The sequence below is a fragment of the Cololabis saira genome, chromosome 12 (assembly GCF_033807715.1).
Source record: "Cololabis saira isolate AMF1-May2022 chromosome 12, fColSai1.1, whole genome shotgun sequence".
NCBI lineage: Eukaryota > Metazoa > Chordata > Actinopteri > Beloniformes > Belonidae > Cololabis > Cololabis saira.
In genome coordinates, this window is record NC_084598.1 from 11,744,425 (window position 1) to 11,769,547 (window position 25,123).

At 43.7% G+C, this 25,123-nt stretch overlaps 1 pseudogene; it reads right to left on the reverse strand.

Annotated features, from left to right (window-relative positions):
* Positions 1-2,130: 2,130 nt before the first annotated feature.
* Positions 2,131-2,256, reverse strand: LOC133457606 (5S ribosomal RNA; annotated as a pseudogene).
* Between the last annotated feature and the right edge of the window lie 22,867 nt (positions 2,257-25,123).

The following is a 25,123-nucleotide window of genomic DNA, read 5'->3' on the forward strand; positions in this document are numbered from 1 at the left end:
AGTTCAGCAGTCTCACAGCTTCAGGAAAGAAGCTGGTGGCCAGGCTGTGTCCCACAGTCCTCTGTGCAGCTTTCACCACCCTCTTCAGAGCTTTCTTCTCTGCAGCAGAGCAGCTGCCGGGCCAGACGGTGATGCAGGAGCACAGGACACTTTCCACCACACATCTGTGGAAGGAGGCCAGGACTGAGCTCCCCAATCCAGCACGCCTCAGCCTTCTCAGGACGTAGAAGTGCTGGTGTGCCTTCCTGACCAGGCTGGAAGTGTTGGTGCTGCAAGTAAGGTCGTGAGAGATGTGTACCCCCAGGTACCTGAAGCTGGAGACCACTTCCACCGCTGTCCCTCCGATGTGCAGGGGAGGGGGGGATGTCAGCCCCTTCTGAAGTCCAGGTCTTGTCCTTGATCTTCTTTGTGTTGATGCAGACGTTGTTTTCTCTGTGACCAGACCTCCAGGTGTTCCACCTCCTGCCTGTAGTCGGACTCGTCGTTGTTGGTGATGCGTCCAACTACAGCTGTGTCATCCGCAAACTTCACAGTCAGGTCAGATGTCTCGCTGAGCAGTCGTGGGTTAGCAGGGTGAACAGGAGGGGGCTCAGCACACAGCCCTGGGGGAAACCTGTGCTGAGGGTGATGGAGGAGGAGTAGACGTCGTGGATCCTCACAGACTGCGGGTCCTGGACTGTTAAAAAGTCCAGGACCCAGTTGCAGAGGCTGAAGCTCAGTCCGAGTGTTGTGAATTTTGGAACCAGATTCTGTGGTCTGATGGTGTTAAAAGCACATGTAAAATCCACAAAGAGAGGCAGGTAGTGCAGCCGTCTCACAGCAAGAAGGTCCTGGGTTCGATTCCCACCGGGGACGCTGTGGGCGCTGAAGTGCGTGTTAGTTCTCCCATGACTTCAGCACCCACACCCTGGGTGGGGTTGGTGAAAGGATCTTTCTGTGTGGAGTTTGTATGTTCTCCGCGTGTTCCCTTGGGTAGCTAATGGGAGCTACCCTCACAAAGACATGCAACAGTCCTGGGCTATACATGCCCTCTCTGGCCAACCGGGGCGCCAGATGGGGTGGGGAGGATCCGGCCGGAATAACGTGATCCTTCCACGCGCTACGGTCGGCCGGAGAATCCTCATCCTGTCTGGTGAAAAGAAGCGGTCCATCACTCCTCAGGATAAGAAGGAGACCTGAGCTCAGTGTAGGGCCCTCCTTGGGTTGGCAGAGGGGAACAATGCCAAGGACTGTCTAGGTATGAGCACTGGGTGATGAAATGGGTAAAAAAAATATTTAAAAAAAAAAAAATCCACAAAGAGCAGGTGGACATAAGAGTCCTTGTTCTCTAAGTGGGTGAGGGCTATGTGGACCACAGAAGGTATTCCCAAATGGTCTCCCATCCATGTACTAACTAGGCCCGACTCTGCTTAGCTTCCGAGATCAGACAAGATCAGGTTGTATTCAGGCCGGTAATTTTCCGCCGCTGTCCCACCAGCCCCACCGAGGTCCAGTATCTTAACGTTTACATTTTCTTTTTATTTTGTCATTTTCACTCATGTGGCTCTCCTGCATTCACTGACTGATGACACAGATGCATGTTTCTGAGCCTCTAGCTGAAATAACTTTCAGAACACGTAAGTGAGCCCCATCATGCTCCTCTTTAGGAAAGTAAATTCGGTATCCCAATTTAAGAGATATTTACACGAAGTCTTCGCTTTTTGGGCAGAAATGCCTTCTCTCTGGTTACATCCATCCATCTCTGATTTGTCGCCACTAACCTCGCGAGAACGGCCACCCAGGCAACAGCAGGTGGCAGTTCTCGCAAGGCTAGTGACAATTCAGTTTGCAGTTTAAAAATTGATGTGTTATAAAATGTGAAATTTACGGTAAAATACTAATTCAGGAGGACGACGGGAAAGAGGGGTAAAATACGGTAGTTTCTCCACCAAAACCTGACAGGTATGCACTTGGTAAGTCTGTGTATAGAAGACAGTTGTAAAGCCGCAGGTGCCGCTTACGACCATACCGGTATGAGCACAGGAGAGGGCACTGTTGCTACATTTGGGAACATGTGCACACACCATCATCGTTTTCAGCAAATCAGTGCCAGCATCAGATTGAACAAGAGCGCCCTCTGCTGGTTGAAAAAGCTTACAGCACCCGATATTCCCAGGCAGTCTCCCAGTCCGATCCAAGTACGAACCAGGCCCGACCCTGCTTAGCTTCCGAGATCAGACGAGATCAGGCTGTATTCAGGATGGTATGGCCGTAAGCAAAAGCTGAACCCTGAAATTCCTCTCAGAGCTGATGTGACCTGTCAGAAAGCTCCAGTATTTGTCTCGTCTGTCCAGACGACGTTCTCCCAGAAGCTTTGTGGCTTGACACAAAATCCAGTGTTGTTTTTTTTAATTATTTGCTTTCACCAGTGTAGTCGTCCTCGGTCGTCTCCTTCGACTCAAACAGTGACAGACAGTGTAATCTGTACATTGTCCTTGATGTTCACCTTGAATCTCTTTGGAAGGCTTTCGTTACCTCTTGAGTCCACGTTCAGGGAGGTTGTCTACAGTCCTGTGGACCCTTAACTTCTGAATGGAATCCATAACTATAGTCAGAGGAAGATCATCTGCCCGGCGATGGTTTGATAGCCTTTACCTTAGATATGCTTATCTAATTTTCTGTCTGATCCCTTCAGATAACTCTCCTCTGCTCCTTCCAACCAGCACAGCGTTGACTTCAGCCTGAAGACACCCATGATGCTAATTACAGGACAAGTTTAACATTATTACAGTCACATTATTATCACAGTTTCTATGGTTACCAACTGATTTGTCAGCGCCTGTTTCATCAGTCAGTGTTCTGTTTTTTTTATTGACACTGTTGAACTACGATTCAAAAGCAATATCTGATTTTCATGACTCAGTTTTCAGTAAATTATTATTCATTATTATTTTTGTCACTTTCAAGTTATTTCAGCGACCGTTGTGTTAGTTTTTCCTTTCTTTAGTGGGAGGGCACCGACAGATTTGCCATGAGTGTGAGTTTATGTTCAGTTATCTGAGCACTGTTGCAGTCTTTTAGATTACACAATACGTTGATAGTTTTACGCTCCACCAAGCAAAGTGTGACGAAGCCACAGTTTAATCCAATTGAAACCTGCATTTTTCACATTGTGACACAAATGCAGATCCGGGCAGGAGACATGAGCTGTCCAAGGACAGACGGCATGTCCCATCTCATCCACTTTAGAGGAGGTAAGGCCAACTGCGAGTGAGAAGCACGTTGCTGTCTGAAAGGGCTGACTGCAGTTTTCAGTTTCTGCCACTAGATGTCGCCAGACCCCCATAGTAGAACCCTAATTAGAGCTAAAACCATGATAAATCTTTACTGCCTCATTTCAATTTCAATTTGGCAAATTACACAGCCACACAGGGGGCACGGTGGCGCAGCTGGTAGTGCAGCGGTCTCACAGCAAGAAGGTCCTGGGTTCGATTCCCGCCGGGGGACGCTGTGGGTGCTGAAGTGCGTGTTAGTTCCCCCATGACTTCAGTGCCCACACCATGGGTGGGGTTGGCGAAAGGATCTTTCTGTGTGGAGTTTGTATGTTCTCCCCGTGTTCCCCTTGGTAGCTAATGTGAGCTACCCTCACAAAAACATGCACACAGTCCTGGGCTATACATGCCCCCTCTGGCCAACCGGGGCGCCAGATGGGGTGGGGAGGATCCGGCCGGAATAACGTGATCCTTCCACGCGCTACGTTCGGCCGGAGAAGCCCCACCCTGTCTGGTGAAAAGATGCGGCCTGCTCACTCCTCAGGTTAAGGAGGAGACCTGAGCTCAGTGCAGGGCCCTCCCGGGGTTGGTAGAGGATGGCAATGCCCAGGACTGTCAGTAGGTAGGAGCACGGGGTGGTAAAAATGGGAAAAAAACCGGGATAAAAATATAAAAAAAAAAAAAAAAAAAAAAAAAATTACACAGCCAAAAATAAGTATATGTCACAGTCCAAATAGTTACAAGTGTTGAGAAATAACAGAAACATTTGTCAAAAACAGACGTTACGTATGAAAGGCTGAGGTGATGCAAATCCAACCTAGGCTGTATTTCTGTCAAGGAGGCTGTGTTTGTTTTAAAGCATGCAGAAGAACAGAGGAGGAGAGGGAGGCACCAACAAGCATGTCAGTGGACAGATGGAAACGCTGTCGGGGTGGTGAAGGATGTATATCCAGAAGACAGGATTACAGCGAGAGAGTACAAGGTCTTCTTGAAGAACAAACGGAGAATGTGAGGCTCAATGAAACTCTTATAGATGGGACTTGGGATGAGCGTCAAACACGTGAGGCAAGGCAAGTTTATTAATATAGCACAATTCAACACAAGGTAATTCAAAGTGCTTTACATCAACATTAAAAGCGGCAAGACATAATTAGACAGTAGATAACAAATAAAATGGAATAAAATTATGAGAAAAGAAGGTAAAATAATAACAGTAAAGTACCCTTCAGATGAAAATCAACTTTTTAATCTTGTTAGCATGTCCATCAACTGTTTTTATGGTTAAAAGACAAATCTTCAGAAAAAAACTGCCACCAACAGTAACACCACAGCTACAGACTTCTGCAGCACCATATTTCTGCTATGAATTAGGCTATGTACACACGTAGCCGGGTATTTTTAAAACCGAATATTTCCCCCCCTCCGTTTATAAAATAATTTGTATCCACATTACATCGTTCGTAGCTCTAGGACATGTAGCTCTACAACATGTAGCTCTAGGACATGTAGCTCTAGATTCTAGGACATGTAGCTCTAGGACATGTAGCTCTAGAACATGTAGCTCTAGAACATGTAGCTCTAGAACATGTAGCTCTAGAACATGTAGCTCTAGGACATGTAGCTCTAGAACATGTAGCTCTAGGACATGTAGCTCTAGAACATGTAGCTCTAGAACATGTAGCTCTAGAACATGTAGCTCTAGGACATGTAGCTCTAGAACATGTAGCTCTAGGACATATAGCTCTAGAACATGTAGCTCTAGAACATGTAGCTCTAGAACATGTAGCTCTAGGACATGTAGCTCTAGAACATGTAGCTCTAGAACATGTAGCTCTAGAACATGTAGCTCTAGGACATGTAGCTCTAGGACATGTAGCTCTAGGACATGTAGCTCTAGAACATGTAGCTCTAGGACATGTAGCTCTAGAACATGTAGCTCTAGGACATGTAGCTCTAGGACATGTAGCTCAATGTGGCGGGACACTTCTACACCTTTATGACACCTATTCAAATTCAAACCTGGGTTCAGGCTCTGGGGGGCGGATCTTCTGCTGTGGGTTTATTATTATCATCATTATTATTATTATATCATTTGTTTAAATGAGGCTGAGAATGTATGTGCACCTATCACTTTATATGCATGTGTGAACGTGCCTGTATTTCACCCCGTGGTGACGTGTTTGCTGGGATTGGGATTGGGATTTGATCAGATCTGATCGATTGCTCGGGTTTTCCTCCAGGGAGCAACAGTTACACCTGTCTTCATCTTCTTGAGCTGGTGGGTGGTTCGTGCACCTAAAAATAACACACATACACACTCGTCTATATGGTATATGATTTTAGTCTCCGCCATGAGAGAGAAGGCAGGACAATCATTGACACAGGAAAGGAGCGAGGGTTGGCAGCGCAATAAAAAGGCCTGCTCTGTTACCAGCTACCCGGACAATAACACAGCAGCATTCCCTAATACTGGAACCCAGACACCCCCGGATGGAGAACGCGGCTGCGCGTCCTGCACGAACACGGCCACGATCCAGACATAATCGCCCTGTGAGCGCCTGTTTTCCAGCAGCTCCGCTGTGAGTCGCTACGGTGGCTCTGTCTGCACTCAAACAGGAAGGGACCGTCCACATCCTTGCGATATGGAGTTGGGAATATTGCTATTTTTCTTTTTTTTTTTTTTTTTTTTTACCTTGTCTGCACACATATTATTGATTGATACCATGACGGTAGAAACCAAAAGTGTATATATGTGCATTATTACTATATGTAATATATACATATATATACGCACACATATGCGTACACATACATAAATATACACATACAAACCCAGTGGTTTTTTTTTTTTTTTTTTTTTTTTTTTTTGGGGGGGGGGGGGTGACGACATCCACTGCCAATCCAGGAAGCAGGAACACACGGAGACACACGTCAAGCACTGGAAATCTGCAACAAAAAACCACAAACAAAGCACGAAACCGGCACGGAGCCAACCAAAACACGAACAGCAATCTACCTAAATCTTGAGATCTGATCGCAGTCTGAGCTAAGCTATCGCTACCGCTACCTAAACCCAAAAACTAGAGTCAGCATGCAGGTGAACAAGCCAGTGTGTATGTCTATGTGTGTGTGTGTGTATGTATATGATCATGCGTGTGTGTGTGTGTGTGTGTGTGTGTGTGTGTGTGTGTGTGTGTGTGTGTGTGTGTGTGTGTGTGTGTGTGTGCATGTGACTAAATGACTATATGTGTGTATGTGTGTGTGTGTGTGTGTGTGTGTGTGTGTGTGTGTGTGTGTGTGTGTGTGTGTGTGTGTGTGTGTGTGTGTAATAAACCAAACAAAGCTCCACCTGAAGTGTATCTATAGTGGGGGAGGGGGGGGAGCGACCCCGCCACCCGCGAGACCAGAGGCCGACAAGGAAGAGCCCGGAACCCAGGCCACCGGCAAACCCCACAAAGGGGAGAAGTAGGAGGGAGGCAACCCACCGCCTGCGAGGCCCCCCCCCCGCCCGGCGGCGGCCGAGGGGGCCCGCGGGCGGGGCCCCCACGGCGCGGAAAGAAGCAGCCAGGGACCCCGCGGCGGCGGACCGCGACCCAGGCAATCCCCGGCCACCCGGTCCGGGCCGGACACGCGGCCAGGAGGCCCTCACCCTTCAGGCCAACGACCCCCACCCGGCAGGGGGCCAGCCTGCCCGGAGAGACAGAGCCGCCCCGGCCGCCGACGCGGGCAGGCGCACCCGTCCCCCACGAAAGTGGCCCTCCAAGACCAGAGGGGCGCCCCGCCGTAGAGGCAGCGGGGGGGACCGGAGACGGGCCCGGAGAGAGGGAACCCCCCAACAAGGCGACACCCGCGCAGGCCCGACAACGGAGGGCCCCAGACCCAGGCATCCCATTCATTCATCCATTCAACTATCCGATATCTATACTAATAATAATATGATATACTATACATAATAATAATAGTAGTAATAATAATAATAATAATAATAATAATAATAATAATAATAACCATCTTTGTATAATATAATATTGATAAATTATTAAGTTTTTGATGTCCTGCCAATGGAGGCTCAAATCCTCCATGGCAGGACCCTTCCATACCGCATTCTCACCGACACAGACATACAATCACGCACCGTTTCCCCCTCCCCGGGGGGGTCCAGCACCGCCAGAAGGCACCCCAGGCTGCACGGCGGGCCCCGCCAGGCCCGGGTAACCCGACCCACCCGTCCGAGGCCCTGGCCGGTGAGGGAACGCGGGTGATGTGGGACCCCCTCCCGCCCCTTGTGTTGAGTGCATGTGATTAATGCCATAAAAACAGGGAGGAGGGAGGGCCAAGTATCGATTGACACCGACCCCCCCCCCTCCCGAACTACGTGTCCTTGTCAAGTGTATTTATAAAGTGTTGAATGTGCAGTGTCTAGTTTGCTGTTAAAACCGTGAGGCGGGGAGTGCCGGGCCACGCGGGACAGTGCCCCCCACGACCCGGACCCCCCGCCTTTCGCCTATGTGCGTATGAATCGTGTAGGGGGGACAAGAGGGGGAGCGGAGGCCGAAGCCAGGAGGCAGGACCAGCAAAGCTGGCCCTGATAAGACACCCGCGTCCCCCCACCGGCCATCCAGTAGACGGGGGCCGGCCCCCCGAGCCGGGCCAGGGCCCCACCGTACCTCCACGGGCGCCCCCGGAGCCGCCGGAGCCCCCAGACGGAGGGGGAAAACGGTCCAACATCCTCCCATTCATACTGACAACATAAGACATAGATACCTGGGAATGGCGCCACCCCGCCGTCGCGCCCGCCCGTGCACCCCCCGGTCAGGGGAGGCCCGATCTCCGGACCCGGCCCCACCCCCCCCCCCGAGGCCACCCCGGCGGACACCCCAAGGGTCACGGAGTCCCCACATCCGCAGGGGCACTTGGCCCCCGCCCAGCGACGGAGGACCAAGGCAGCAATGCCCCCCCAGCGCAGACAGCCACCCCCCACCCAGGCAGGACCGGGCCCTCCGGGTGGGACCCCCACGTCCACGGCCCAGCCCCCCCCAGGAGGCCCGGAGACGCCCAAGCCACCGCCCCCCGCCCGAGCCCTCCCCAGCCACCCCCCCCCACCGCCATGAGGTACCCCCCCCCACAGGCCCCCAAGGCCCCCACCGGCCAGGGACAGGACCCCGCGGCCCCACCCACCGCCCCCCAGGGGCCACCAGAGGCCCGCGCCCCAGACCCCCCAAGCCGACCCCCAACCCCAAGGGCTACGAGATCACCCCCCCCCCCGCCCCCACTAGGTAACGAGGCCAACAATCGGGGACCACAGAGAGTGCAATTCAGCCGAGTGTTGTTCAGTGGAGGCAGACATTATCTCACTACTAATATGATCTGATAAAAGATTCCTAAAATGGTTAATACATAAACTGGATTTTTGTTTCCAATTTACTAGAATGGTTTTCTTTGCGATACATAAGGCAGTGAGAACCCGGTGTGTCCAATTAGGATCTATTTGAGTGTCTCCCAGGTGACCTAATATACACACCGTGGGGCACACTGGGATTCTGTGGTCGATCCATGTGGATAAATCCTCACAAATCTCCTTCCAGAACCTCTGTACCGGTGTACAGAACCATAAAGCATGCATATAATTATCTGGGGTGTTCTCTGTGCACTGTGAACAGATATTAGAGGTGACAAAGCCCATCTGGAACATCCTTTGTCCAGTATAATGTATTCTATGAAGAACTTTATACTGTATAAGTTGTAAGTTTGGGTTTTTAGTCATAGTAAACGTATTTAAGCATATTTGTGACCAAGAAAGCTGGTCGGTATTCAGAGAGAGATCCGCCTCCCACTTGGAGATCGGGAGAGAGACTGACTCGTCCAGTTTAGACACTAACCTGTAAAGTTTTGATAACAACTTTAAATTGCTTAGATTTAATAACTCTATTATCTTAGCGGGAAGTTGTAAGTCTAATTGTCTAATTTTGTATGTTTTATTTATTATGGCCTTGAGTTGTTGATACTCTAAAAATTTACTCCTACTAACTCCGTATTGAACCATAAGTGTATTGAAAGGTACAAACTGTCCTCCTACAATTACGTGCTGTAAATACCGTATTCCTTGATCTCTCCATTGAACGAAGTTAACCATCTTTTTATCATTTTTCACGATGTCTGGGTTGTTCCATATGGGTGTACGGTCACATGGAAAAAGTGAAATTTTAGCTACTTTAAGAAATTCCCACCAAGCTGATAAAGTTGTGCTAATATTAATGCTTTTGAAACATTGATGACGTTTGATACTTTGACTAATAAATGGTAACTCTGAGATTTCTAGTTCGTTGCAAAACACTTGCTCTGAGTCCAGCCATTGACTATCTAAAGGATGATCCTTTGACCATTTTACAATATACTGTAATTTATTGGCAAGGAAGTAATACTGAAAATTAGGTAGCTCTAAACCTCCATATTCTTTAGATTTCTGCAATGTCTTTAAACTAATGCGTGGAGTTTTATTTTTCCACAGAAATTTTGAAACACCTGAGTCCAGCGATTTAAACCAGGAAATAGGGGGTTTGAATGGTATCATTGAGAAAAAATAATTTACTTTTGGTAAAACCATCATTTTAATGGTGGCTATTCTACCCATGAGTGAAATGGGGAGAGAGCTCCATCTAGCAAGATCATCTTCTATTTTCTTTATAAGCTGAACATAATTTAATTTTATTAACTCTGACAGCCTAGGGGAGATGTTTATGCCTAAATATCTAATGTTCCCTGATTGTAATTGAGTATTGGATATATTCCTAAAATTGCAGTTCACGCACAAAACGGTGGATTTAGACCAATTAATAGAATAATCAGACAGAGATGAAAATCCCTCTATAAGTGCAATTGTCTGTGATAGTGAAGATCGTGAGTTCTGGAGGAAGAGGAGTACGTCATCCGCATAAAGACTTATTTTGTGCTCTACTATTTTGCATTGTATACCTTTAATATTTTGATTTTGTCTAATAGCTGCTGCTAAAGGTTCGATAAATATTGCAAATAATGAGGGAGATAGAGGGCAACCCTGTCTAGTGCCTCTTTGCAAGGTAAAACTTGTAGAGATTTGATCATTTGTCCTTACACGTGCCTTGGGAGAGCTGTATAATATTTTTACCCAGTCAATGAAAGATTCACCAAATCCAAATTTATGTAAGGTTGCCAATAGAAACTTCCAATTTACCTTATCGAATGCTTTTTCCGCGTCTAAGGATATAATAGTAGTTTCCTGTTTATTGATACTGGAATAATCTATAATATTTAATAATCTGCGAATATTAGTAGAGGAATGTCTACCTTTAATAAAGCCTGTTTGATCCGGATGTATAATAGAAGGGGTGACTCTTTTCAGACGTTCAGTAAGGGCCTTGCTAATTATTTTAAGGTCTACATTTATTAATGAAATTGGGCGGTAGCTCGATGGGAGCAAGGGATCTTTATCCGGTTTTAATAAAAGACTAATATTAGCAGAGTTCATATTTAAGGGTAAGCTTTTATTTTCCCTAATATTTAGAATCATTTTATAAAATGTTGGTGCTAATATGCTCCAGAATTCCTTATAAAATTCAGCTGGGAAACCGTCTGGGCCCGGAGCTTTATTATTGGGCATATGTTGAAGAGCTTCATGGAGTTCTCCTATTGAGAGTGGTGAATCTAAATTCGTAACCTGTTCCTGATGTAACTTTGGCAGGTTAATTTCTCCAAGAAACTCATTAATGGATTGATCAGATGGTTCAATTTGTGACGAGTATAATTTGTAGTAAAAGTCTCTAAAGATTGAATTTATTAAACAGGGATCATGTGTAACTTCCCCTGACTGGTCCTTAATAGATGTTATGGTTGTTTTTTCTTTGTTTATTTTTAATTGATTGGCTAAATATTTTCCTGATCTGTTAGCATGTGCAAAGTTTTCCAGGCGAAGCCTTTGTACTAGAAACTGCGTTTTTGCGTCAATTATTTTATTTAATTCTATTTTAGTTTTCCTTATTTTGCTAAGGATACGTTCATCTGCAGAAGTCTGGAAGGCCTCCTCTAGCGTCTTTATTTCACCTTCTAATTCTTTTGTTTTTAAGTTGTCTTTTCTTTTTTTATTTGACGAAAAGGAAATTATTTTGCCTCGCATTACTGCTTTCCCAGCTTCCCATAGAACGCTTGCTGATATTTCCGGCTGGTCGTTAATTTGCAAAAAAATGTCCCATTCTTTCTTAAAAAAGTTAGTAAAGTCGGGGTCTTTGAGTAATGATGTATTAAATCTCCAAACTTTGGAGGATGATACGCTCCCCCTCTTCCCCAGAGTGAAAGAAACAGGTGCGTGATCGCTAATATTGATTGGGTGTATTTGTGATTCTGAGATATCTCTCATCAGAGAGCTACTGACTAGAAAATAATCTAACCTAGAGTATGAGTGATGAACGGCTGAGAAAAAAGTGTAGTTCCTAAGGGTTGGGTGTAAAGAGCGCCATGTATCGCAAAGACCCAGATCATTCATGTATTGCTTAACAATACTTGCTGACTGCCAACTCCTGTGTCCGCCTGCATTACTGAGCCTGTCCACTCCAGGGTCCAGAACCATGTTGAAGTCTCCTCCGATGATGACTGTGTTGTCTAGGTGAGCAGAAAGTGAGGTGAAAAAAGAGTGAAAAAACGAGGAGTCATCAACATTTGGACCATATACATTAGAAATACATAAATTCAAGCTTTGAATTTGCAAGACTAAAATTAAATATCTTCCCTCTGAGTCAATGTGTGTGTCCTTTACAGTGAAATTTACTCTTTTATTAATGAGAATTGCTACCCCTCTTTGTCTGGAGTTGTAACAGGCGGAATAAGCGTGCGGAAATTCTGGCGTGGCCAATGCATCTGCTGAAGCTTTAACTAAGTGTGTTTCTTGTAGTAAAACAATGTCTGCTTGCAGAGTTTGAATTTGATTAAGAAGTTTTAATCTCTTTACTGTGTTCCCGGCCCCGTTTACGTTCCAGGTGACGAACTTTAATTTATCCATAATCCAATCACTGAAAATAACATTATATGTAAATGGTAATGTTGCAGGAGTTGGATGTGTGTGTGCCATGTTAATCTAAATGTATGTTTGTACCAATTAACCAACCGGAAAGTGCAGCAGAGTGAGACATGGAGGGAAAGAGGAAAAAAGGAGTGTGACAATTGGGGTGGGGTGAGGGGGAGGGAAATAATTCTAACCATAATTAAAAGAAAGAAGAAAACAGAAAAAGAGATAGAGAAGAGGGGGAAAAGAAAAGAAAAAAAAGAAACGATCACCGATGTGTGACTGTAACTCATTGAGACTAGCAGATCAAAAATTATAAATACCTTAATATGTGCCGAAAATTTTTATGAAACTTTATCTGATCTAATCACCCAGTGTTTATAAAGCTATCTCTCTAACTAATTATCAAATGTTTATAAAGCTATATCTGATCTAGTCACCATTTAGTGAGAGAGAAAGAGAAAGGAAAAAAAGGCAAATTGTACTTATCTCTCAGAAGAGCCACGGCGTGATGTTGGGGTTCCGGTAAAGCTCCCCGTTCACGTACAGCCGGTCCACGGTGATGACAGCCCGACATCCCTCCGAAATGAGCCTCCTCCGGACCGGGAAGAGGACTCGGCGACGGTCCAGGATCTCCCGGGGGAACTGGTCGTTCACGGAGAATGGCAGTCCGCGCAGCTGTGGCCCCTGTCTCCGAACCTGCTCTTTCTGCTTAAAGTGTTCAAACTTGGCAACAATGGGTCTGGGTCTCTGGGCTTCCGATCTTCTTCCTCCAAGGCGATGGACGCGGTGAAACGTGATGGAATTCGCCATGTCTTCGGGAAGCTTCAGGTGGTTGCGGATGAAATCATGAACAGCTTGTTCCGGATCTTCATCAGCTTTTTCTGGGATCCCAGAGAATACTAAATTGTCCCGCATGCTTCTGCTTTGAAGGTCTAAATTTGCCTCTTTCATGGTCTTATTGTCCCTTTTAAGCTGGCTCATCCCCTCTGTCAGAGATTTTACCGACTCCTTTAAATCCCGGTTTTCAGCCGCGAGCGATTCCACCTGCCGTTGGCTGTATTCCAGGGAGGTCTGGAGCGCTTGTATCTCCCTGTGCAAGACCTCCAGGAGGGACAGACGGTTCTCAAAGCCACTTAGCCGGGCGTCGATGGACAGCAGGGCGTCTGTAGTGGTGTTACCTGGGGGGGAGACGGCTCCAGGTGATTTCTCGTCCCGGGATCTTTTTGACGATGAGGCGTTCGGGGTAGCTGCGTCTTTTTTCCCCATTACAATTCGATTGTAACTTTCTTCCATATACTCCTGCAGGGACTCTATGGTTTCTTCCTGATCCAGATTATTTATATCTATGTAACCTCTCTGTTGAATAAGTTTTCACTTACTGTACAATTTACTATTTGTTTGATAACCAAAAGTATATTTTTCAGCTCGACATTGAATGCTGCTGCTGTCTCTGTGTACCTCGTGCTCCTACCACATCTCGCGAGAACTCAGCCTCCGCGAGAACTCATATTGCTATTTTTCTAATTGCTTAGACAGTGCTGTCATCTAGTGGTCTGTTGGAGCTGTGCGCAGACTTATACAACACACACACACACACACACACACACACACACACACACACACACACACACACACACACACACACACACATGGGCGCAATTTCCACTGGGGACAGGGGGGACATGTCCCCCCCACTTTTCAAAATCACGTTTTTGTCCCCCCCACTTTTTATAGTTTAAAAACTAACCGTAGGCTCAGCCTGTAATTGCAAATCATCAAGACACCCTGTGCGAAGGTACTGACGGCACGCCAGCCCCGCTCTCCCTCCTTCCTCCCCTCCCCGCAGTGCGGATCAAGGCTGATTTATGGTTCCGCGTTAAATTGACGCAGAGCATACGGCGTAGAGGTGCGCGGAGAGCGCACCGCACAGCGCGCGTCGCCGCGTACCCTACGGCGTAGGTTCTTCGTCGATTTAACGCAGAACCATAAATCAGCCTTCACAGACAGACAGCCAGGACGCGGCAGCAGCAGAAATGAAGAGGAGCCGGCAGCTCACTTTAAAATCCAGTTTTGCAGCGGGACAAAAAAGCAGCAGCACTGCTGTGTTGCAGGTAGGCTGTGCAGAGATGAGTATTGTTACTTTAGAACAATATTACTCCAGTAAAAGTAAAAAGAACTTTGCATTAAAACTACTATTAAAAGCACAATTTATCCAAAACCTTACTCAAGCAAATGTAACTGAGTGAGTACTACCCACCTCTGGTTATGTGTGTTGGTATGGAAAGCACATTTTCCCTCTGCTGTTACTTCACTAACTGTAATGTTGGACTTACACCTCAGGCTCAAACTCAGAGAGAGGCAGGGGAAAGCAGCAGCACTGTAGTAGCACTGTAGTGCCAGGTAGGTTCATAATATTAACCATTTACAACATATTATGTTGTAATTAAATGGTTAGGTGATTTTGGTTTGTTTATAAGGAAAGGAAGAAATGAACATGATCTATTTTCATATTTCATAGGAGAAATATGTGGAGACAGGCGCAAGTGAAGAAGTGCAGGCAGGAACCCAACCATGTTAGCCCAAAAGTGATTGTAGAACAGCATCTCAGCAACAAAACCTTAAGATCAAGAGAAGTGGTACTGTGAATTTCCTTGGCTCCATTATAAACAAGGAGTCAATGGAATCCTATGTTTTTTCTGTGCCCAAGTTTTTGAAAATGAAAAATCAAGCCTGGCCAAGAATGCAGATCCAGCATTTTCCCAAAACGGGCAAAAAAAAAAGTTAAAAAGTGTCTAAAAAAGTAAATGCATACTAAAATTGTTTGATTGTTCGCATTCACACACACAGTCTTACAAAGCCACACTGCACATCCACGCTACAGCTACACGCACAAATTTGCCGTTCCTACCTGTGTCCCCCCCACCTCTGAAACTAAAGTTTCGCCCTTGCACACACACACACACACACTCACTGCCATGTCTCACGTAGAGTTGTTATTTGCAGACCTCAGGGTTGTTGGTTTGATTCTCTGTGATTCAGAGTGCGTGAACGGGTGAAGCTCTGAGAGTTTGACGAGACGAGAAAAACACTGTAGAAAATAGTCCAATTACAATTTACACACAGCCCTTAACACACACTCTGAGACCCCCATACACACATGTGCAAACACACACCTCACACCCACAGCCATTATTCGAGGGACATCATATCTTTACGTGTAAAGCTGAAGGTTGTTGTCATGGTGATGTTTACAGGAGATTTGTCATCTGTAATCCTGCCATCGGCTTCAGGAAGCATCGTGGAAACATCGACCCACATGTGAGCGCACTTACACACAGGCTCTACTTTATTGAAAGAAAAACAGGATACTTTATCACTCTAGAAAAGTTCCTGAAGTGCTGGTCATCATCGTGTAAGCATCTATGCAGAACTAACTCATTTGTGGTTACGGTGATGATCATGTTTTTATTTGTTTGTTTTTATTACGTTCTTCTTCTCAAAAGTGACCACCAGAGTTCAGGAGCCCACAACTGAGCCGGTCACTTACAAACGGGCTTTTTTTCAGCTGAATGTTGAAGAAGTCCAAGTAAATTTGTTCTCCAACTAAGATAAGAGGGTAAATGATACTGGCACTAGCCAGCATGAACACAACACTTTTACAAGTATCCAGGGGCCCGTTTCACAAAGCAGGTTTAGTGAAAACTCTGAGTCTGTTAACCCTGAAATGAGGGAAACTCTGAGTTTTCCGTTTCACAAAGGGAGGTAACTCAAACCAGAGAAAGAGAGGTAACTCTAGCCTGTTTCACAAAGAGAGGTAACTTAAGCTCTCGGTCAGTTACCATAGTAACAGACGCTCTGAAACTAACCTGGTCGGGACCAGGTTTATTTCAGCGAACCTGGAGTTTCTCTCTGTCTCCTCCCTCAGTGGCGTCAATTCAGCCAATGGGTCTTTACGCAATACGCCTCTGTTTTCTGCACCACGGACAGCAAGCGGCAGAGTTAGAGAGCAGAAAAGGCGTATCTGACAAACGCAACGTATTTTATTCACTATGTCAGTGCAACACAGGGACATCCCAGTTTAACTTCAAACAGTTAAAGTCCAAATGCAAAAAGTAGAGGGAGAGTAAAAAAAAGTCAAATATTTCCCTTAAACAGATGTATAAGAGGATTTATATCTTACTTTGAGATGAACTTGCATAATTAATCCATCAGTGGCTAACAGCCTCGTTAATATATTCTGGACCCATCACTTGCCTTCTTTCTTTTTTTTTATTGCGTGGTTGTCTGCTTCATTTTAATTTTTGTAAGTTAGTAACACTGCAGAGCGCACTTTTTTTAACTTTATTTAAAGCTTTATTTAAAAGTTCCAATTACAGTCAGAACATTGACCGTGGACAGTCAGGCATCAAGGAATTAAATAAACAAATACAGTATGAGACATAAAGTGGATGAAGTGCATAAGTCATTACATAAGTAACATAAATATAATAAAATAAATCAATTTAAATAAAAAGAAAGAAAATGGCAGGACATATATTATATCTGCAGAGCGCACTAAAAACGAGATTGATAGCGACCACTGTCGTCAGGGACGCTGGGACATTTCAAGATATGAGGGGGGGGGGGGGGGGGTACAAGTGTTGGGATAGATAATACCTACTGAAATCCATCATGTTGTTCTGATATGCATTTGTAGTTATTTTATATGTATGAAGTAATAGAATACATCAATACAAATAGATACAGAGTAATTCCATAAATGTATTTAAAAAAAAACATTTACATTCTCCCCTGAAGCCGAGGTGTGGCAGCTGCCGTACCCAATTGACGGCCCTGATCTAATTGACAATAAAATTTCATTTTTTTTTTCAAAATATGCTCTCATACTCGCCATATGCACGTATTAACGCTTCTAACTCCAGTGGCGTGAAGTATGTGGATCTTCAGATGCAAACTAACGTTTCCTCAAAGGGATTTTGTAAATTGAAAAGATAAATAAAGTTAAAAAGAAAAAAAAGAAAATGTATGTCGCTCTTTTGTGTCGCCGGTTGCCATGGTGAATCCTTGTATCAGCGATCTACTGATGCTGGCTTTTTATTTCCCTCACGCTCGCGCTTAACTCCCGGTGAAACTACTTAGAGTTGAGTAAATTACCTCAAATCCGCTGTTCTGGAACCGAAAACTCAGAGTTTCCGATCTCAGAGTAGATCAACTAAGAGTTCAGGATTAAACTCAGTGTTTGTTGAACCTGCTTTGTGAAACGGACCCCTGGTGTCCACCTGAACAATAAACTGGACTGAACCACAAACGCAGACGGCTGGAAGATGGAAATGTTCATGACAGTTTGTTTCCTAAAAAAAAACTCTTCCTGCTAAAATTCATTTCTGAAAGCTTCTAAATTAATCAGAAAGCAACAACACAATTTATACATGATAATGAGAAAAATGTTTCTGGTTCTGAGGACCAAAACACAAAACCTTTGAACACCTTTCAAAGGTTTTCAACTTTAGTTTCACTCCTTCAGTTATTTGAGTTAGAGATCTAATCTGTGTTTTCTGAGGCTGGTGGTTCTTATTGATCCGGGAATGAAAACTAATATTAATTCTGACATTCATGGACATTGTTCTGACTGACAGAAATAGGACTCCAAAATACATTTAGAAAATTAATTAATTTTTTATTTTTTTTTTTTTTTTATTTATTAACATACAGTGCAAACAACGACAAAAGACAACATATGTGTGTGTGTGTGTGTGTGTGTGTGTGTTGTGTATACAGTATACGCATTGATTTGGCTGTCTGAACCGAATACTAACTGAGAAAGTTTGAGACAACACAACCTTGTGACTCTGCTTGAGTTGACCTAAGTCTGAAAATATTTCATCCAGTCGGCAGTTCAGTGTGTGTGTGTGTGTGTGTGTGTGTGTGTGTGTGTGTGTGTGTGTGTGTGTGTGTGTGTGTGTGTGTGTGTGTGTGTATGTGTGTGTAAATAAGATGATGAAAGTAGATACATAAATTGAGAATATTAATTTGAGAGTAAACAAATAAATAATTATCATATAGAGTGGTGTAGCACGGTATCATATAAATATAGCATAATAATATAGTAATATCATAATATACCATAATTTTTATAAAATATTATAACATATAACCAAATGATATCACCATACTATAATATATAACAATATAATAATACTATAGTTTAACATCCCATGAGATTTCATAACTTAATATAATAAGACACTATGAAACAATATAACATGATAATGCCAGAATAATTATTAGAGTTAGAATTGGTAATTTATGTATTGCAATGAGGGGTGAGGTCAGACTGGGGCGTCAGGGAAGTGAGCAGGAGGCCCCCACCAGACTCCAGTTGCCCGACCGGGAGCCCCAGCAGGAGGCAAGTAGGACGGCAGTGAAAGGAAAGCCCCCCTACCTTTTTTATTTTAAGTTTTTTATATATATATATATATATATATATAAATGTTTTACTTTTTTTTTTTTTCCCCTATTCCCCTTCCCCCGCCTCCCCTCCTGATTAATTTTGTTTAATTCTGTCAGATGTGATTTAGAGTCAGGAGGGATCGCATCTTGAACCACAACCCGACCCAGAGGAGGCTGCCGGCCCGTTGTGGATCGACCTCCTGTGCTTCTCCTACTCTGGGCAACTCCCAGACCCAGAAGAGGGTCTGCCCGCTGAGGAGAAGCTTTCCAATTTTTCATTATTAATTTATTTTATTTGATTATTTATTTATTTATTTGTTTATTCCCCCCCCCCCCCCTCTCATTTTTTTGAGAGTGAGAGAGATGGGGTTCTCCCCTACCTGCCCCCGACCACCACCCAGGGCCCCGTCATGGCCCCACAGAGCCAGGCATGGAGCCCCAGCCCACCTCTACCCTCAGCCAGTCAAGCCCGGCCCGGCCCCCCCGCCTTTACTATAATTATAATATAATAACTTCATTATCAGGCCGAGCATCTCTGATAGCCTGTTCATGACCTCCGACCAGAAGTTTAAATTAATTCATTTTGATTTTAATGTAATTATAATTTTCACAAAGCAGATTTGGGCAGATTTCTGTGATCACAATCCTTCTCAGAGTTGTGATGTGCTGTTATAGATCTTTAGGAGAAATTCCAAACAATTGCAAAAACCTGATCATCTATTAGTTCATCCTTTAGTGCAGCAAATATGCACAAAACATTGCAGTGGAAGCTCCGAACAGTAACATGTATTAAATGTGCGCTGATCCTTCAACAGAGATGAGCATATTTAGTTTACACGTTTGACTTCATGAAGTCTGAACATCTAAAGTTCTCTGTTTATAGACTCAAATTTTAGTACATGCAGGTAACGATTAAACAAAATCACAAAACTGTCATGAACATCTGGACTTTGAAGAGACGTTCCTGTCCAATGATGCAGCCGCGTGTGAGACTGCAGCTGGACAGAGCAGCGTGCATGAAGACTTGAGGCAAATATTTCCCTGTAACCTCGAAGTGAAGCAGGGAGCCTCCAGGGAGATCTTCTTGATCGGATTGTATATTTATGTCTAATAAGTTGTCTGTTTCTCCAAGGAACTGGCAGAAATGATTGGGTGAGTGAAGGTTAGTTTTCTGTGGATGGTGTGAGGAGAACGTTGGAACGTTGGGGTGAGCATCATCTCATTTAGTTGGACCACATTCCCACTTTATTGATTTATTGAAGGTTGGCAGCGAGTCTAACAGAGTCGGGTTTTCAAATTGCTCAGCTACTTTCTTTTAGCCAATCACAGTCTGTGGTTGAACAACAGACTGAAACACCTGCGGAAGTGGGCGTTCCTCTACGTTTAAAGCGCCATGCTGTCTTGTTGCATCAATCTGATTGGACAGTTATAAATTAAACTCAAAGAGAAAGCAGGCAGTTAAATTCCTTTCAACTGTGCCGCAGGTCCTGAATGTGGGCATATTTTAATACCAGTTTCACATTTCCTCAAAGCAGTTCAATTGATCAGCCAGGACGTATAATGAAATCAAGAGCGAAATAATAAAACTGAAACCCATTGAAGAAAATCCCTCTGAACACTGTTTTTCTTTGATTGGAAATGTTTTGAGTGACAAGTGTCTACACACCAACCACGTCTTTCTAACAAGCAAGTTATGGTCGCCAGCAAGACCTGCGTGAAGCTGCCCCGTTCGCAGGCACCAGCGACACAGGACAATGGTCAACATCAACTCCAGTACCAGTCTACTAGTCCAAGTCATTCCTCACCAGTTCAGAGTAAAAACGATGTAGCAGATAAGGCAAAACCAGATGGCCGCAAACAGTACTACCAGGGCCCTAAATTAACACCAGCCAACCAATTAACACGGCCAAATGCTGGTTAAAGGAGCATGAGGCAGGATAGAGGCAGGATTTATGAAAAAAAATTGTATATGTTTCAAGTTTTCTAGTAATAATGTCAGGTGAAGCGTTCCAAACCAAAAAGAATGAGCCCTCTAGTGTATCTCTCCTTTGCCTTGAACAGGCTGTGTGCTGCGAAATGTGCTGCAATTCGGTCCCGAATTTCCCGCGCTGTCCTGCAGATGTGACGTCACATGACGCTGCATGTGCCTTCTCCTCGTTCTCCCGTGCCGACTTCACTGTTGGCTGCAGTACCCCCGACGGCCGTCGTGGTGAAGGGTGGCGGTAGAGAGTCTCATTTCTTAAAAGGAGCCTCAAGCTCCTTTAAATTCCGTTTGGCTGGTAGAAAAGAAAGTTTACACACTTTGACTGATAGTGATCGTATGTTCGGCTAGTACAATTAACATCTACCAGCCAAACTTGGCTAGTAATGAAGAAAAAACGTAATTATTTTGTGAGTAACTTCCATGATGGCAGATGATGGGACCAAATACACCTGAAGACAAAGGACAGCTGGTTGTCCAGTTCCTCTCCAGGGAGCTGCAGCTGTAAATGAAATACTGCCCGAATCTACCTGCAGAAATACATTTTGTCCACAGTTCTGCCAGAAGACACCAAAATAGAGATTTTTAGATTTCCAGTTGAAATCTCTCTCTTTTTTTTAGCAGCATAGACATTAAAATAACATGTTCAGCAACAACGATGCTTGGAAACATCAGTTTAGGAAACACAAGCTTCTGACTAAAATACAACAAAACATTTCTTGAGAATCAGGACCTGTCTTTAAGAACTTAAGAGAAAGCGTCTGCACACACAGCAGCATAGCACATAGGACCCCCCTACACACACACACACACACACACACACACACACACACACACACACACACACACACACACACACACACACACACACACACACACACAGCTTCTTGCTGGTTGCACCAGTATTTCTCTCACACATCCCTCCACTCCCGGAGCTGCAGACTCGGGCTGCGGTTAGTGCTGGAGTCAGAAGATCTACAGAAATGACTGTGTTGTTGTGGTGCGTCAGTGGTGCACAGGAGAACCGGGGGTGTAGGAGCAATCACGACAAATTGAAAATAGGGAAAAAGGAAACTGAGCCCCTCGAGTCTCCGCAGTAATGTGATGCTTTTCCTGTGTTGAGATTGGAATTAATTGTTTGCTGTGAGTCAAGGAGAGTGATGAAGGTGGACAGCTTCCTTTGGAACAAATTCTGCAATGAAAAGAAAAATTCACAGCATATTTCTAAAGTTAAAAGAGAGAGAGGAAAAAAAGACCAGAATATGTCAACATAATAGATCCTGGATAGTTGATAATACAGAAATGACTCATGACGATGTATTCTTATCAGAAATCCTAAGATGCTGACAACATGAGCGTGGGGCGCTACAGATGCCCCATAAATCAACAGAATGACAAACCCTCAAGGCTACGAAGCATTTCCCCAATTTGATTTGCCAGTAACAGACTGAAGTGGTGATGGTGCAGTGTTTGGTCTTTGCTCATCTGCAGATGGAGACGTCGGGCACCGGTTCCAGAAACCACAAGCTGCACCAGCATGGTAAACCACTCCTACTCATGTCTGCTGAGCTCCTTTCTGCTGAAGAACACTGACGTTTTATTACACATTTTAGTATATGAAACTATTTAACCAAAACTGGCCATGCTTTCAATGCAAAAACATTAAAGAAAAAAAATATTTTTTACAGATTTCACAGATCACACACGTTAGCGTGTGAAAATGACATTAAACCTACAAATCTTACATCTTTTCCAGTTCCTGTCTAGAGAAAATATAACATGAAATATCGCATAAACACAAACTCTGATAGTATTCTAGTCATTGCTGAAGTTTTTCATCCACAGGTATAGAGTTATGAAGTTCTCCCCATATTTACTGTTATCCTAAAAGAATATGGAGATGTTTAAAAAGTATCCCAACATGTTCTGAATCCCTAAACCGTGTCTAAATTTTAATGTTTTGATGTCTTGAAAGCTCTCTCCCACTGAGGTTTCCAGCTAAGTTCAGTATTTATTTACTGCTCTGGTGTACTATTTGACCCACATCTATCTGTACTTTACCCTTGTTTGTTCCACCTCCCTCACAGTGCTGAGTGAGTGGGATCAAAGTCTGAACATACAATTTGCAAATCTAGCAGTGAAACATGCTTAGTGGGAAGGAAAAAAGGTAGTCATAGACTATATATATAGTCATGAAGATAAATATGCTTAGTCTAAGCTAGAGTACTAGAGAGAGATATCTATAGTACTCTAGTCTAAGCAGGGAGAGGAAACATCGTCTTTACTCGCGATATCTCGCGTTAACGCCCAGAGTTGCCAGGTTTGCAATTTTTAAGCACTTGTTTTCGCACGTGGTAGCATTTCTTCTTTTTTTCCACATTCTAAGCCTTACAATGTGGAAGAAAGAAAGAAAGAAAGAAAGAAAGAAAGAAAGAAAGAAAGAAAGAAAGAAAGAAAGAAAGAAAGAAAGAAAGAAAGAAAGAAAGAAAGAAAGAAAGAAAGAAAGAAAGAAAGAAAGAAAGAAGAAATGCTACCACGTGCGAAAACAAGTGCTTAAAAATTGCAAACCTGGCAACCCTGGGCGTTAACTCAACGCGAGATATCGCGAGCAAAGACACGATGTTGTTCCCTCTCCCTCTTCTTTGACTCCTTCTCATCATGCTGCTTGTAACTCTGCATTACATCCCACCAACGTTTCCAGTACTTCAAATCAGCCAGTTTAAGTCTGAAAAGTCAAGAGTTAAACATGGAGATAAAAGAAAAAGGCAGCTGAAATGAGCCAACAGACCAACCCATTTCAAAACAATGTTGAAACGATCCACTAAAACAGACAGAATGTAACCACTGATTACACAACAAACAAGCGGTTCACTGCAGTTCTTCCTCCAGCAGGACAGATCCAGTCACGCATTAATGTAACCGGTTGTACATGTTTCCTCTGAATAAATAATGCTCTTTAAGACTGTATACACCCTGCATGGTGGTAAATATAAACAAAACAAGTGTGTTTTTTCTTTGTGTTAGAAAATTGATTTAGACTCATGTTCAAACTTAACTGCAGCTGGTTTAAAAAAACAAACAACAAAACTCTTGACACAAGCAGCTGAGAAGAAACAAAAAAGAGAGGTGGAGCTTAACTGATGGGGATTTCCAGAGAGCTTACTTCCTCTTGACCTTGTCAAGGCATAAAACAGTCAAGTTTTAAACACGTCTATGTAAACACAAGACATTTACCACCACACTGTACAAACATAGGTGGAGAAAAGTCCTCAATATTCAGTTGTGTTGTTTCCAGAAAGATGAGAGAAAATAAGAAAATAAATCATTGTGATTGAGGCAGATGTGCAAATGAAGCAGATAAATATGCAGAAAAAGGTTTCTTTACATTTGATGTGACCAATTCAAAATCACTGATTAAAACTTCAGTTAAGAATGTGAAGAAATTATTAATTATTAATATATTATATAATATATTAATTATCCAAATTAATAAAAAATTGTTAACAAAAAAAAGAATGTGAAGAAATTACAAGTGGCACCAAATAAAGCTGCACGTTGTGCTCTATTGTGTCCTTGTCCTAGATCTAATGTGTCCAGCATGCATAATAATCAAGGCTGGTCATGTATAAGACAAAGATCTACTTATAATTTGTTAAATTTTCTGAGGAATATACTGGTGACACAATCTCCGAAATAACTGTATGACAGATTATACTATCATTTACCTCACCATGGTTACAGTAAGAATGACATCAGAAAGGAGGTTCATACTACCGAGGGTGAGAACAGGTTTGATACAGAGAACTTTCTTTTACAGAGCCATGGTCCGCTGGAACTCTATACCAGTTCATATTTCTCATGTAGATTGGTTTAAGATAAAGTTGAAAAAATATCTTTTAAAAATGTATGAATTATGATTTGACATTTGGAAAGGAATAGAATGACGTTTGAATAGAATTACAGGTAGTGTAAACCCTATCACAATAAGGGTGAAAAGTGGTCAAGAATTCTAAGTTAAGGTCATTTCAGGCAGGTATTGTTTATGAAAGTGTTTTATTTGATTTCATTTCTATGTATTATGTCTGAGAATGATGGTGTTGTTTGTGACTAAGGGAGTTGTGTCTATTATTGTTTTGTTTGTCATGTATAATGTATGTCTGTTATGTATTAAGTGTTAATGTGTGTGTTGTGTTTATGTCGGACCCCAGGAAGAATAGCTAATGCTGTTGCTAATGCTAATGGGGATCCTAAATAAAACAAACAAACAAACAAACAAACAATACTGTGAGCAAAAACAGGAAGTAGAAGAAAAACTATGCATGTGGTTTGTATGCAGTCAGGAGAGAAATGCAGAGCATGAGAAAACCACACAGAGATGTAACAATTCACACCTCTGTGCACCACAGA